Below are 16,255 nucleotides of genomic sequence, written 5' to 3' on the forward strand. Positions count from 1 at the left end.
AGCTATCTTAGTTTTCTGGTACCTGCTGCATGGTTAAGTATATTTTTATAGTATTTATATTTGAATTTGCATGATAGTAAAAATTGTACTAAAAGATACAATATACATTTAATGGTTTTGACATGTGTGATGTAGAAGTTATACGGAAATATACTTAACAGAAACGTAAAATAATATAACTTAATATAGTTATATTTAGTTGCTGATAATTTCGCTGAAGATATATATACGGTAGCAGCTTGAACTACTTGTTTCTCCAGACCCATTTTGTGACAGTTATCCTCTCTGGAACACTGGTAAAATAAACTGTATATTTACTGGAATCGAATTAAACACTACGTACTCTGAACCATTAAAAAGGGCGGTTAACATAAATCATCTGCTCATCTATGAGAGCACAAGCACCGCAAATCTATGAGAAAAAATCCAATACACCATAAAAGTAATCTTAATAAGATATATTTTAAAATAATTATAAAACATTAACCTAATTATTCCTATAGTACTTGTACCTGAAAAATTTCCAGTTTTAAACCCTAACCCATAAACAAATGCTTTATCCCTGATCCCGAACTGCTGATCACTGAATGACTGTTTAAGCCAAGTAACAGAGTTGGCTTTATGCTGTTACTAGGCATAAATGTGTGTGGCATCCTGTGATGTATGGCAGGATGTGATTAGTTAGGTTATACGCCTCGTCCGCCCTACAACAACTCTTTTATGCCAGTTCTTGGATTTGTTGGGAACTAGATTTTTTTGATTCACAGGAAAAAAACGGGGGTTAAGTAAAAGCATGAAAAATAGAGACTACATTAATATCATATAGGGGATTAGTACGAATAATACTTCAATCTTTCAATTTACAGGTACAAGACCTGAAATTTGAATGAGTATAAGAACAATAAGTGGACGAAATGTTTCATGAGGAACACACATTCAAGTACGTAATGAATGTTACTATTTATTATTCACTGCAAATCGATGTGAATAAAATGTGTAATTAAGTCTTATAATTGTATGTGTACTAAAAAGTTGTACCGCAAGTTTCTGTAAATTCTGATCGCTAATATTCAGCAGATTATTGTATACACATTATGTAATTGTTTTAGGAAAAATAAATAATTGCATAAACATAACAACATAGATGTTTTCGAAATTTGTTGGTGGAAGATCGTAAAAAGAAGTTTTCACAAATTTGATAAGATATTTATAAAACTCATCCCATTAATTGAGAGCTGGCATATCACATTGTTATTGCAGTACAGATGTTTATGAAAAAGATTAGTTATATAATTCCAGTCATATGCTTGATTTGCAGTTAAGTAAAATTTAAAAGTAAATATTATGAAGGAGCCTTATAACTCTACACTAAAAGAACTAAGATTATGTGTGTAAGTTAATCAGTATGGTAAGTCTTCTGGCTTACCTTTTCAGTAAATTGTGTATTTTTTGGTTATTAAGTGTAAAAGAAAGAAATAAAAGGCTTTAAAAAAACACTCTTACCTAATATTATTAATAACTGACAAAAGTGACATATTTAACAAAATGTAAAATCACATGTAATAAATTAAACCTCCTCGCTCCGTTTTTGTTTAACAACTTGTTCCTTTTAAACATTATAATATAATAATAATAATATATATATATATATATATATATATATGTATGTATGTATATATATATATATACATATATATGTATGTATGTATGTGTATATATATATATATATATATATACATTTATAAATAGGTTAATTTTAGTACCATTTTAAATCATTAAGTTTATAGTTTAGAAGAAATAAACTCATTTCATACATTTCTGTATCCACTGTTGAGCACCTGGTTTATGCAGATAAATAAATTGCAAATTTATGTAAAAATACACTCATTTTTATTGGTAAATTTATCGCAAATATTCAGTGTTTAGTGCTTGATCTATAGAGTAATGAAGGTATCAAAGAAAAAACTAATATCCTTATTTTCTACAGATTTAAAGACTGTTTGAAAACACATCTTAATTACTATTTTTTGACACGGTTCTAAAAACTGTGTATAAATTTATATTTTATTATTCCCGGTAAAATCTCAAGCTCATCTATGGCAACAGAAATATCTTAGACCGGGAAAAAATTAGTATGGTCGAAAATAGACTCCACGCTTTTACAATACATACATAAGAAATTTTGCAAGTTCCGTGGGGACAATTCTATAAGTTACATCTTCCCAAAACTATTTAATGAGTTACATCGTAACCTTGAACAGTTCCGTAACTTATGCGTTGAGAAATGTTCAAAATCCATGTGGTAATAATTTTTGCTTTCAATTGGAATAATAATGCTATATATTACATCGTTATCCTCACAACTGCACTGTTCCCTGTTTACCTTTAGTCTTGTTAGCAATGGAGATGTTATGTTATCATATATCTCCATGGTTAGTTATTGTTTACGCATCCATGGTTAGTTATTGTTTACGCATTTTATTAGCACTGCTGTCAGACGCGTACACATCTTTTGAATAATATAATCTAAATAAGTTCTAAGTATTTAAGTTATGGTAGTTAATAAACATGATTAGCTCATTACTTCAGCACCTAATGCCTAATATGGTATTTGTTGTGACCTTCAATTTTATTAATTTTATTATAAAGAGTACTAAATTAATGTGACGAGTTGCGGTTATTTTACATAATATGTTTATATAAAGATAAAGTTTTTTACTGAAGTATATAAAAATGTTCACATTTTAACTTAAAAAGTTTGAAGCACATTTAGAAAGTCACAAGACACAGTTAGCTTCCATGTTAATGGATTTCATAAAAATTTCAATTAATTATTCAGGTACCTCCTGGCTGAAGTGATTACCAAGTAAAATTACAGCAACCTTCCCTACAGCGATGAGTTCAGTTCCTTTTATCAGGCAAAATGATTAATTAACTCAGGTTTTAATTTTCTTAAACAATTTCTGAATCAATTGTATGTTGTATATTTTAAAAACTAAGTTAATTACATAACAGTTAAATAATACCAACGTTTTTCCTAAACTATATCTACTCCATTCTACTTAAGGGAACGTGTTTTTAATTAATGTCCTGAAAATAATTCCACAATTTATAAAATGATATAACACTTATATAAACGTGTATTTATTTGTATTAGCTATTTACACTGAAGGCGAGATAAAAATAACTCCAGTAAACCGAAATCACAGCAAGTAATAATTCACATTTATATTAGCTATAAAACAAGATGTCATACGTTTTTATATTTGTAGTTTTTTGATTTATTATTTGGAACACTCTCAGCGAATAAAAGGCAGTTACTACTAATAGAGTATATGCCTTACGTAACATAATATGCATAATATATATACAACTTTGTTCTGTAATTTAACCTCTCTTGTTCTGTAAGCCAAATATGGTTTTTACACAATATCTTTACATGCATCAAACACACTTGTATTGGTTTTCTTAGTTTTTTTTATAAAAGCATTTTTAAATGTTAGAATGCCGTGAGCGCAACGGAAATTAAAAGATGTGTTGTTCCCACAGAGTCAAGTTATATAACATTATATTTTAGAAAAACTTTTAGTTTTTTTGAATACTAATGTTATAAACTTTTATATTTCACTCCGCTGCAATTAAAAAGGTAAAATTTAAACAAGCTTAATTCAAAAATAAGTAATTTTTCAGGAAAAGATTAAAACTTGTAGCTTTGCTCTGAAAAATAATAATGAATTATAATCAATATAGTGTATCTCTATTGGTTCCAAAAATAGGATTAAAACACTCATTTCAGTTAGGACAGTTAAAAAAGTGTTGTTTTTTTGGCTATAAGACCTTTTGCACGAACTCTGTGGAAATAACACCTTTGCATGTAAAACGTTCTGGATATAGGCCGTTTTGTATGTAAACAATAAATTTTAGGGACACTATTCTACCATAGTTCTAATTCATTTATGCAGAATCGCGGTAGGAAGTAGGCTCTTGTTAACTAAACGCGGTGCGTGGACATTGTTTGTTCAGTTAGACCGGTCAATCAGCTGATCGAGCGACGGTGATACGTTCCGACCCGGCTCGCTGCAGAGAGAGAAGCAGTCAGTCGAGTCTTGGAGTTTCAAGGAGAAGGTGTACCGGTCGAAGCTGAAGTTTTCTTCCTCTAACCCTATATTTGGGATTTAGAGTAATTATTTATCGCGTGTAAATTCAATTTCAAGTATTTAAATTTTTAGTGCGTTTTATTTTCCGATCTGCCTCCGAATCTTCAAAGTAGTAAGTCCCGTACCAGCGTATAGTTAATATCTTTTATTTCTATAATACTGTAATAAAAATTTCTAAAGTTTCCCATCTTTCAGAGTCTGAAAATTTAATTCAATTTTTTGAAGTATTGTGAATTAAATTTTGGTCATAAAGTAAATATCAAGTTTTGTTTTATATTAATTTTGAGTATTTTGAGAAGAGAACTTTTTATTTTGTTTTGTTACTTTAAACCATTTTTGGAGAAGTATACATTTTTAGTTTAATTTTAATTTTAATACCTTTTGATCAGACTCTTAATTAGATTTGTTCGATTGAGTGACATTTTGAAGAAAATTGAATCAAAAGTTTGTAAACTTTGTTAACTTTTTGGTGAACTTAAATTTCGGAATAAACCAAGTATTTCCGAAAAGTTGTTTTAATTTATAAAATATTAGCTCCATATAAATTCAATATATGTACTATAAAAACGGTACACTATTTCCGAACAAACTTTTATTATTATAAAATAATAATTTAGGTCTTACCTAAGTGTCAAACATTATAACAGTAACATTGCAACAAACAAAGAGCTTTTTTTAATCTGCAAAGGCAAATCACAGTGAAAAAATAGAAAGAATGTTTTTCTAAACAAACTAAAATTTTATAAACTAATAAAATATACCTTACCTAAGTGACAAACATTGTTATAATTAATAGCCAGCTAATAAAACAAACAAACAGTTTTTTAAAATATGCTAGTCAAAGCACCCATCATTTAATCATTGACCAGATGTCTTCAAACATTTTTTTCAAAAGTGTGTCAACACCTTTGTTCTTTTCTTGGGTAATGCATTATGAAGTGGGAGTTAAGGTCTCACTTTTCTAGGACCCTTACTTTCTCAAAAATGCAAAATACTCTTCGTCGTCATATCTATCTATAATGTTACAAACCTCTTACCAACACAATATTTTTTAAGACTTTCCTTTTCCTTGTTTTTGGACAACAATTAGTTAGTCAGTCGAACTGGGCTATCCTACTTTGCTCTTAGAACTATTCGATTTATAAAAGAAGCATCTTTCTTAAAAGGACTGACTGAATAATGTTGAAGGACTTTACTGGATCAGCCTCCGTGACTAATAAGCCTGCCCAATTATGAGCTCCCTGTTATAAACAACATTGTAGATGACTTGTTTATTTCTTAACTCTCTCACTCTCCTCATATTTCCTAACCCCTCCGGTTAGGAAATCCAAGTCGACCCTGGACAGATACCATTCTTCACTGACGCGGAGCTGTACAAAGCCGTCGGACATGCGGTGCCGTAATTTAACTAATTCCGACGGTTTCCTGGCGGAAGTGCTTTAAAGAGATATCTCCTACAAATCATTCTCAACGACTTTTCATTCTAAAGTAAACGTATGATGAAAACTTGAGAATGACGTAAGCTAAATATCACCGAATATCGTTGTTCAAAAAATGTTCTCGGGCCGACAGACTTTTAATACTATCTCTGCTTATGTACAGAGGATTCTAAAAGGCAATAAATTAGAAGATTAGTTATTACAAAACCCGATTTGACCCACACGACGACCTGATACTGTACGAGCAGTAATCCTCTTACAGTAATATGGAATGAATTCTCGAGAGGGAGTGGTGCCTGAGCCGGTGGAGTTCCTACACAACAGCAAATTTATATTACGGTGCATTTCTCCATATTTTTCTAACGTAGCCATTACTTTGTATAAACACAACTTTTCAAAGTAATTTTATAAGTTACAATGATTCCCTTTAACATTACTCCATGGCATCATGATCTACAGCTAACCAATATCCTCAATATTTAGACCTTGAATATATCAAAATATGCCACTCATAAATATTTTACCAGGAATGTTGACGACAAATTGATAATGCATGAAATTCTAGAACACGAATTTTAACCATGATCCAACTAGAAAAAAACCCAAATTAATTAGCTTTATGATAAAACATTAAATATGAAAATATAAATAGAAGGGCTAAATATTTACAACTACATTAATGCCTAAAATCCTGGAAAACTAAAAGTTATGAAATTAATGAATGTTATAATTGAGTGTACAATTTTTTTTATTAGTAATACTCTATAAATAAGCATGTACTAAAAGTCCTACGCTTAAAAAGTTACTATTTACTCATTGGGGGACTTGCCTTAATCGGAAGATAGTTCCATCTCTTTAACGAATATTACCACACATACAGGAGGTAGATGTTTATCTCATCCATGTTGAAATTGTCCATAATGACGTTTTTATCATTACTAAAATATAATTGATACTAATTAGAATGAAGAAAAGCCAACAGAAATTTTTTGTATTTCATCTTTGCAGTGGAAGTTTTACTAGAAAAATTATAAAATTAAATATCAATATTTAGTGAAAGTGAACTATATCCCGTTTCTATACATTTTACCTAATGAATATTGTGTTTGTTCATACATCTGATGTTGATACTGCAGATTCTTTTTTCCTATTTTGGCACAACCCAGGATTTTGTAATTTAAATTTCGTATTAATAATCTGAAGTGAATATATATTGTCTGTAAGAGTAAAACAATTGTACAAGGACTCTTCATTACACATTAATTGCTTATGAAATTGTAAAGTAATCATACGTCAAAAAATTGTAATTAGTTATTTGAAAGTAATATTATAAACTAATGATTGCATGTTTTATTTTACTCTATTTACACAGTCAGGAGCTGATATTTGTGAACAAAAAAATATACTGATTTAATTAGAACTAAAACTCAGCTAAAGCACTTTTGTACGTGTGTTTATTGTACGAGTATACCATATTTAAATAATATTTTATAATTTAGGTATTCCAGCTTTCAATGAGCTTTGTCAGTTTCTAATTGAATATTGTACACCAAAAAGTACATAGGAGTATAAACCAATATATTTACTTTAACAGTCGTATTATTACTTTTGTTATGTATAATTGTAAATAAATACATTCCAGGGTAAAGCTATAGCGATGAAAAATTAGACATACAATCCGGATGGTAACAACTAAATTGTAAGGTTGATTTGATTACTCGACCGTTTAATCTTAGTTACGTTTTCTATTAGAAATGTTTGTGTAATGGAAAGTCGCTTAAGACGAGAGGTCACTAAACGAATGTTTCTGTTCATTTAGTTGTGATATGGTACCGCAGGTATTGAAATATAACTAAGTAAACGTATTATTTATTTTTTAAAATTATATATTCGCTCTGTGAATAATTCATTAGCCAAGAACACTAAACACTAATGAGTATTACATTTTATTTTCAATAGGATGAAATATCCATTAAATAATACTTTTAGGTGTTGACCAACTACAGAACAAAAACAAACAACTATACCACCTGTAGTAGTAAAAGTTTGCAGCAATACGGTGAATTAATAGTTTTGATCTTAATTTAGTATAAATTTTATTATCCTTTTGAGAAACTCATACTCAAGGTTACGGAATGACGATTACTAGCTGTTACTTCTAAAATTATAAAGATAAGTGGATTTGCAGTATGTTCTAGATTTATTTGAGTCATTCTTATTACAATTATAATCACTTATCCAATAATAATAATTTCAAAAATAGTATGTAAAGGCTAGGTGTAAGTCTTTTCGGGAGAGGGACATAAACTTCACAGAAAGGAACTTCTGGAGAAGGAACTTTGAATTTGATATATTTGAATATTTTATAGTTTCGAAAACATCACTAAGCGTCTGAAAATTTGGATTTACTGAAATTTTATATCCACTAGGAAGAATAAATACACTTTCGTTCATGAATTTGCTTCCAACGTCTGATTAAAATAAAAGTATGAGATTTGGAGATTTGACTTGCAGAATAAACAATAACTGTATAGTTCGTTCCAGAAGGGTATTTAAGAGTTACTGAATATATAATTATTTGGTTACACGAGCTTTTAGATATACTCTACAAAGAGGAGTGATTCTATTAGTAAATATAACTTTACCGTCCATCAATAAAGTAGGTTACCTAAATGCGCTGCAGTATGAGGAAAAGCCAGCTATACTTTAAACTGCAGATAGTTCATTGTCTCATACAGTAGATAAGCTTATTAGAAATTACTTATTGCTTATATTTCCTTATTATACACATACTTTTAAAAAAGAAGTTTTTCCAGTCGCAGCTTGAAAAAATGTTATTAGTTCATTTATGTGATACAGTACGAGAATTTTAGTATTTTTCAGTATCTTTTAGAAGGATTGACTGAGTGTTAATGATTCGAGGAATCATCTAGCCTACTTTATCGGATATATGAAACTTACTGCCCTCTTGGAAGTCCACAAGATTTGTAAACCTAAGAAATAACTAACAGGGAATGTTTAAATTTAGTAATGATACTACTAGATTGCATGGAAACCTAAAAAAATATCAAAAAAGTCAGTTATTTATATAATATAACAAATATTTTAATGTGTGTCACTATATTGTATTTTTATCATTCATGTGGAAAACTTTCAATTATTTAAAATGTATTTATACGCGTATATGCTTTTGCGATTACTTGTATAGCATACAAATCTAAAATCGGATTAGTAACTTGAAAGTTTTTGGGATATATGAGGATTAGAAAAAGTAAATTTGATAAATCATTTATCACAGATATCTGGCTTAGATTCTGAAGGGTGTACCAACTCCCCATCAACTGTTACTAAATTAGTGTTTTCATGAGATTTCGATGGGAGTGTGATTTCTTCCACAGATTGCTCTATGTTGGGTTCATTGTTAGAAATAATAGTTTATTCTTCCTTCTCCGGGTTAGGTAAATTAAAACAATCAGCTGGACATGGAATGCAGCATTAACTTATTAATTATTTACAGGTTGATTATTATTCATAGATAACTTTATTGTAAGATCAGTTATTCAGTTTAAATTAGTTGTTAGAATGGACAAAAATCAACTTCTGTCTTTTAAAATCTGAAACTCGAATGTAAATGGTTCAAAATTATGTAGAAGAAAACTAAAGTATAATTAATTTAAATATTCACATGCCTACTAAATTAGTCACAGATTATGAATAAAAAAGTTACAAGGAAGACCTATGACTGTGTTTAATACTTCAGCGTTCACATTTCTGTATATTTTAAGAGGTAAAATTACACATCACAAAAATATGTCTGTTTTCACTGAAATTGAATAAACTATACTGAAAGTTTTATAGAGAAAACGAACGACTCCAATAGCGTCATAACCTCTCTGTACAACAGTTCAGACATTACTAAGAAGTATCCGTAACATAAAATGCCGGCAAGTTTAGGCAATATAAAAACTACACTAGGGCTTTGTAGTGGAAACTAGTAATACGTTCTGGCAATTTTACACATTCAATAAGGCAATTCTTATAAAGCAGAAATATTTTTCTATGTTTCTTTCTTAGATAATATTTTTTTCATCCTGAAATTTTAAATTTAAATTAGTTTTAAACCAGTATATTTTTAATATATCAATTTTGTATTTTGTTTGCATTTTGAAAATGGCTTCACATTGACCTTAACAGCTGTTATATTTAGAGTAAATGCAACATAAATTTATTATAATCTGTTGTTATGAAAAATAATAACATTGCTAATAGAATATAATAGTGTACTTGAAGAACACATAATGTACGACATTATGTATATTTACGTATATAAAATCAGTATGTGTTTCACTATAGTACGAGACATATCTTTGCAAGCTTAGGTTGTGTCAATTAAACTATTGTTTAATGTACTTAGGCTAGAGACTATTGTAAAATTATTTCTTCAAATATATTTACATAATTAAGAAATTATAAAGCAAAAAGGCTGTGCTTGAAATTAAATGTCTTGCACTATAATTGGGAAAGAAGGTGAATACTTTGGAATACAGTTCTGTAACTGTAGAAAAATTTATAATTAAATGTAATTTTCTATTTTTAAGTATTTATTGTCACTTCAAACCCCTTTGTATATAACTACGGAACTCAAAGTGACTCGTAGGAGTCTTGGATTAGATTTAATGTGAAAACTCAATAGTTTAATGAGCCTAGACGCGTTAATACAGTTTGCTCCAGATAAATAGCCTTATGATTGTTCTCAGTTTCTTTATAATCTCGTTACTTTGCAATTTTCTTGTTACCCATGAACCAATGTAAAACGAAACATATAATCGAACGTATATGGTTTTGATGAAGAGTACAATGAAAGATTTAAATTTATAAGTAATTTTTCCAAGATATGTGCGGATACATACACACAGATATTAAATAGTTCAGCCCCTCCAGTTATAAGCTTCACTGAAGCTAAGCCAGTAAAGACTATTTAAAACAAGGAGGTCCAACTTTAGACAACAAAATTGGTTCTTACTTAATCCTTTTTTTTTGTGGAGGAAAATATGCATACAAAATTTATTGGAATTCTAACAATGTAGTTTGTTGTGGCGTACAATGAAATCCGACGATTCTTCCATTGAAATCGCTGAATGGCCATTATGTTTTAAAAATTGAAAACAAAATTTTAAAACAAAAAAAGTTTAGTTTTTAGGCAATTCTACATTAACAGTAGACATCTTCTGTGTTTATTTCAGTACTAATTGAATTGTTTTGTATAAAACGTCATGCATATTCAGTTTATATGCAAAATTAAAGTTTATCGTGTAATGAAAAGTGGTTTTAAAAAGGCAACGTATTGTTAGCATCATGGTGATATACACTAAAAAAAATTTCCTAGCTACCTTTAAGATATAAATATAGTTTACTATCTTATAATTATTTTTGCGGTCTTATAAATGTTAATTATTTAAATTTTTATAAGGTCCTATAACCTTGTATGCGATTTCTTATTTATCAGATTCTAATTTGCAGATTTCAGTTACTTTAAGCCTGTAAGTATTAGAAAATAAAAAAAATTAAGAGCTTTTTTATTTTATCACTTAATGAAGACAGGAATACAGGGTCCGTTTAGAAAAGAAAGTTTATAGATTATTTAAAATATTTATTTTCATTCAGTTCAGATCAATATGGATACTATCTATGTGAGGATAAACAGACATCAAATGACAACGATGAAAGAACTATCTATGCTCTCAGAGTATATTAAAATTCTCACTTAAAAACAATTGCTTTTTTGTCACGATCTACGTTTAGAACAAAATAAAAAATTATTTAAATAAATAAATAATGTTGTTATAACTTTTTAATCATCACATCGTTTTTATTCCATGTTTACAAAATATATGGTAACCATACTGGCTCATTCGTAACAGACTTAATGGCTCATATAGACGTAAACTCTAAAAGTGAAACTGAAGGTGCCTTAATATTTTAGATGTTTAAATTGTGAAATGCTGATCGAAGGAATGCTCTCAATGTAGAAATTATCATATTATTGTAACGTTTTAAAACATTTAAAGAGTCTATAGTCTTAAAAAAATTGATGACACAGTATTTAACAATCATTAAAATATCTTAAACTTAAGAGTAATTTAAAATGTGTTTCCCTAAAATTACTTGACGATTGAAAGAAATATCAACTTTATTTGCGTTGCAGTACATCCAAATTCAGAATTGAGCACCAATATTATTATCGGACACAATATTAAACATGCGAGCACTGCATTTTTCTTATTATGATAGTTTAATGGGGATTCATAATCGAAGAAAACTCCCTGAAAATCCGTCATTGCAATAGGCAAATATGTAAGAAGTCTAATAAAATCTTATTATAACGTGATTGAAACTAATGTAATGTTTGTTTGAAATAAAATTGTATATTGTAATATTAAGTTTGTATAAATTGATATAAATTTTTGGAAATAATAGACCTATTTAGAAACGAATATGTGGTAAAAAAGTATTCAGTTATTGCTAGAATATTGATTTATGTATGTTATGAAACTTAGGATACTTATTTATTAGTCAGAAAATTTATAATTCCTTCAATTCTTGATATATTTCCTAAATATAATTGCACTAATGTGTCAATAATGCATGGTTTAAACAAAATTTATACTTTTTCGTTTTAAATGTTTGAAGGTACATGTCAAAAACCATATATAAATGAAGACAGTATTCATAAAAATAGCTTTATGTTTGTTAATAAGTTTGGTTTAACAATATGAGAGTTCTGCAAGGTCTTAAACGTTTCTAAATTAAAGGGTTCGTACGAAAACTTCAGGCGGTAATTTCAGACCAACTTTAGCAATTAGTTCAATCTCCAAAGTTTATATATTGATACGTGTTCCTTTAAATTATGAAAATAAAGATACATTATTTTACTTCACTTTTATCAACGTTTATGATCCGCTGATTATGTCCGGATTGAAGAATTATAACGTTATTACTAAAAGATTTAATACTGTAATAACTAATTGTTTTAAATATTGTATATATAAGAAAATATTAAACTATATTTTAAGTTAAATTTTCACTAACCTTCACTCACCTCGGAGTGAAAACTATAAATTTGGCAACCAAACCCTTAAAAGGTGAATACTATACTATTTACTGTTTACTACGATTTTCCATCTATTTCCACTACTAGATATTATAGGTCTTAACGAACTATGCTCGACTAATGCATAGATTCTCACCATTTATAAGATATAGTGATGCCTGACTTTAGGAAAATTATTATTAAGAATTATCATTATATGTTTCTACTAGGCTTGGTGGATACTTCGGCATGGACTTTGTTGCCAATCATGCCTTAAAAGCTGCAGGTTATAAGGGGATTTTGGCTTCTATGATAACCTGGCAGCCTCAATGAGCTTCCAGTATTTGGTAAATTCCAGTCCTTGTAAGCGTTCGTCTTTTTGGAATTATAGAAGTCTTCACTTTGTAGAAATTCCTTCTCTTTATACACAATGCTTATTAGCATTTCTAACTTCAGAAAAGATCTAATGGTTCGGACATTGCCTGCTCTGGGTACCGTATGCCTACTCTGGTAGCTGCCGGGCTCTAGGAGCTCTCACCTTTGTAAAAAAATATTAAAAAACATTTGTTTATTGGTAATTAAAATTTAAATCTAAAATTAACTTCCATTAACACTACAGGTTTCTATACTTACAATACAACAGTTCCTCATATATACAATTGAACTAAAAATAAAAGAATTAAATTAAATACCAACTAATTTTCTGTCAGCGTTTTGGAAGAATATTGGAATGTTGCGGCAATGAAATAAAACAATTTCGAGAAATGTGTAGTCAAAGCAGAAAATATAGTAGCTTACATTTTCAACTTAGCCAATGTGCGGCTACTACAATCCTTTCATATATTTGAATTAGATATACTTTTGGCTTGAAGGATACATTCTTATAAGCTTGAAGCAGTTTTCGAAATTACACTTGCTATTTTGATAAGAATTTTAGGATAATATTATCTTAAAATGTTTGTGGTAAAATCAAACCAATGATTAGGTACATACTCATAAAAGAATGATTGTTTTATTAATATAAACCGTGGTATAAAATACACATATAAACAAAACACACACCTATTTTATTAAGGTGTCATGTGATTGTACTCAAATTGTTTCAAAATTTATTTATTGTGTACTATCCTCATTGCCATATGGGTTACATGGGGCCAGTCTAAAAATATTCAATAACTGTCCTCCATGAATCCTACGGAATGGCAAGAACTATCAACAAACTCGATGTTTCATGTATATAAATAGGACGCCATGAAATATTTCAAGTATTTTTTGTGGATCATCCATAAAATATTATGCATACACAAAGATAGACAGAAATTATATTTTCATTACTCTGTATGGAAATGGCATTCTTTCCGATCATCTGAGATCCACTAAAGTGATATATTTCTTTGTAATTAAGTAAGTTTATTATTTCTCTTTCAAACATTAAAAGAACATTACCTTCCCTATGTAAACATATCTTTTCGTGTATAGACAACTGAGTGTATTATTGTTTTTAATATTCCTATGTTCAAACAGCTGATTTAACACCATTATTATCGTAAAAAAACAATGTAACAATTCAATATTGAAAAATTATTATTCTATGGAATGTAAAATAATCCATAAAGATTTTGAGCTATTTTGTATTGCGATTATAACTATTGTTCAATACACGCCTCGAAAGTTTGATAACGTTTTCCCAATTATAATCATTGTCAATAAATCTCGGCCCTCAATAGGTCACTTTTAAAACTGGTTTTGTATTTTAATATATTCCAACCCCTTGATTGGCTTCGTTACTGAAACAATAACTGTAAAATATTCTTACCAGAATCACTTCACTTAAATATAGTAATCTAACTAGTAATTATTTTGAGTAATTTTATAAGTATTACTTATACCCACATTTTATAGGTGTTAAAGTAAATAATTATGTTCTACAACAAGCAAGAGTGGAATTGTATAAACAAATATTTATGGTTTACTTTACCTTTTCAAAGACTATTTTGGACTCATTTAAAGCTGCACAAGACGATAAGGTGGAATGAATGTAGAAGAATGTGGATTCATTATCTTCTCTTTATTATGACATATTCAGAATAGCTGACGGTAAATGGCTTGTTAAATGGCTTCTGGTAACATTAAAAAACGCTTACGTACACGTTAAATGAGTACAGGTTTATATACAGAGCGAATAACAGTACAACTTTAAGAAAAGCTTAATTAAAAGTCGTATTTGTACTTCCGTCTGCTCATTCATCATAAAGCATAAAACTTGTAAAAACCATCATTGCTCAGTATTATTAGTAGCCGGTTTTTCTAAAAAAAATCAGCCTAGGCTTTGTATCAGCGTGGGAAGCTCCGTGTTTCCCTTACAGGAAAGCGGTTTCCAATGGAATGTTTAGATTTTTTCAATTGTTTTAATACGAAATATAGGTGGGGCTTCATCTGAAAACCCCAATATTCTAGGTATTAAATAGGTTAATGCCATTTACAGTGCATTGAGTACCACGAATAATTCTACATTTAGATTCAAAACAGATTAAAAGAACCTTTACGCTTCTTCCATGTTATGAAAAAGTTTCTTTTTCTAAAGGGTAATTATATCTTTTACTCTTTGAAGACCGACCTATGATCAACAAACTGATGCATTGGTTTTGTGGCTTAGTGTGCACTTTTGAGGAGAATGGCCTATCAATCAATACATATTGCAGATGTTGAAGGTCACTATGATTTAGACATATTTTTATTATTTTTCATGAATAATCTGCTACTTCTATTTAGAATGAAAAAGATCCATGAACTTGGACAAAAGCGAAGACACATACTTATATTACTCTTAAAATGAACGCAAATAGTCTATAATGTGGTAGAATTGAGTTTTGTTGATTATTTAATGATTATTCCCATATAGCCTGTTGTGATATACTTGGCGTAAACTTCACTGAAAATTTTTTACTTAGATTCAGGTGTTTATTGGTATTAAAAAACTTCTAGACTATATTAATCTGAAAACATAAACATACTAGAAGGAATTTTATAAATTATCTTCATAGTTTTAATTCATAAAATAATAATAGCGCACACCTCGAAATAGGGTACAAATACAGAAAATGTTGATAATTTTACTACAGAAACAAGTTAGATAGTCTCAGATTACAACAATCATAAAGAGGAATTATTTAGAAGATTCACCAACAGAGTGCTCTCAATGTCCAAATCTCATAGGAGAATGTGACACAGATGGGCCAATGGACTGTAATGTATGAAATTGAATATCTTGTTCAGGTAACAAATAAATAAATGTAATCGCTATATATATTCGCTTTAGTTGTTAAGACGTTAATAATTTTCCGTAGCAAATGGCTAGCTCGTATTCTTTTCTTAGAATTTTCTTCTTTCTTTTTTCAACTAATTTTACATTACATTGGGAGAAAATTTTCAGAGTAAGGCATGATTATAGGATATTTAAGTTTCTACTTTATAAATCATAACATAATTTCTTTTTATATATGTACAAGATTTGAGGAAATATTGAATACTCTATTTGTTAAAATACAAGTTTTAAGTTACAAAAGAGT

Source organism: Homalodisca vitripennis, chromosome 6, assembly GCF_021130785.1.
Source record: "Homalodisca vitripennis isolate AUS2020 chromosome 6, UT_GWSS_2.1, whole genome shotgun sequence".
NCBI classification, from domain to species: Eukaryota; Metazoa; Arthropoda; class Insecta; order Hemiptera; family Cicadellidae; genus Homalodisca; species Homalodisca vitripennis.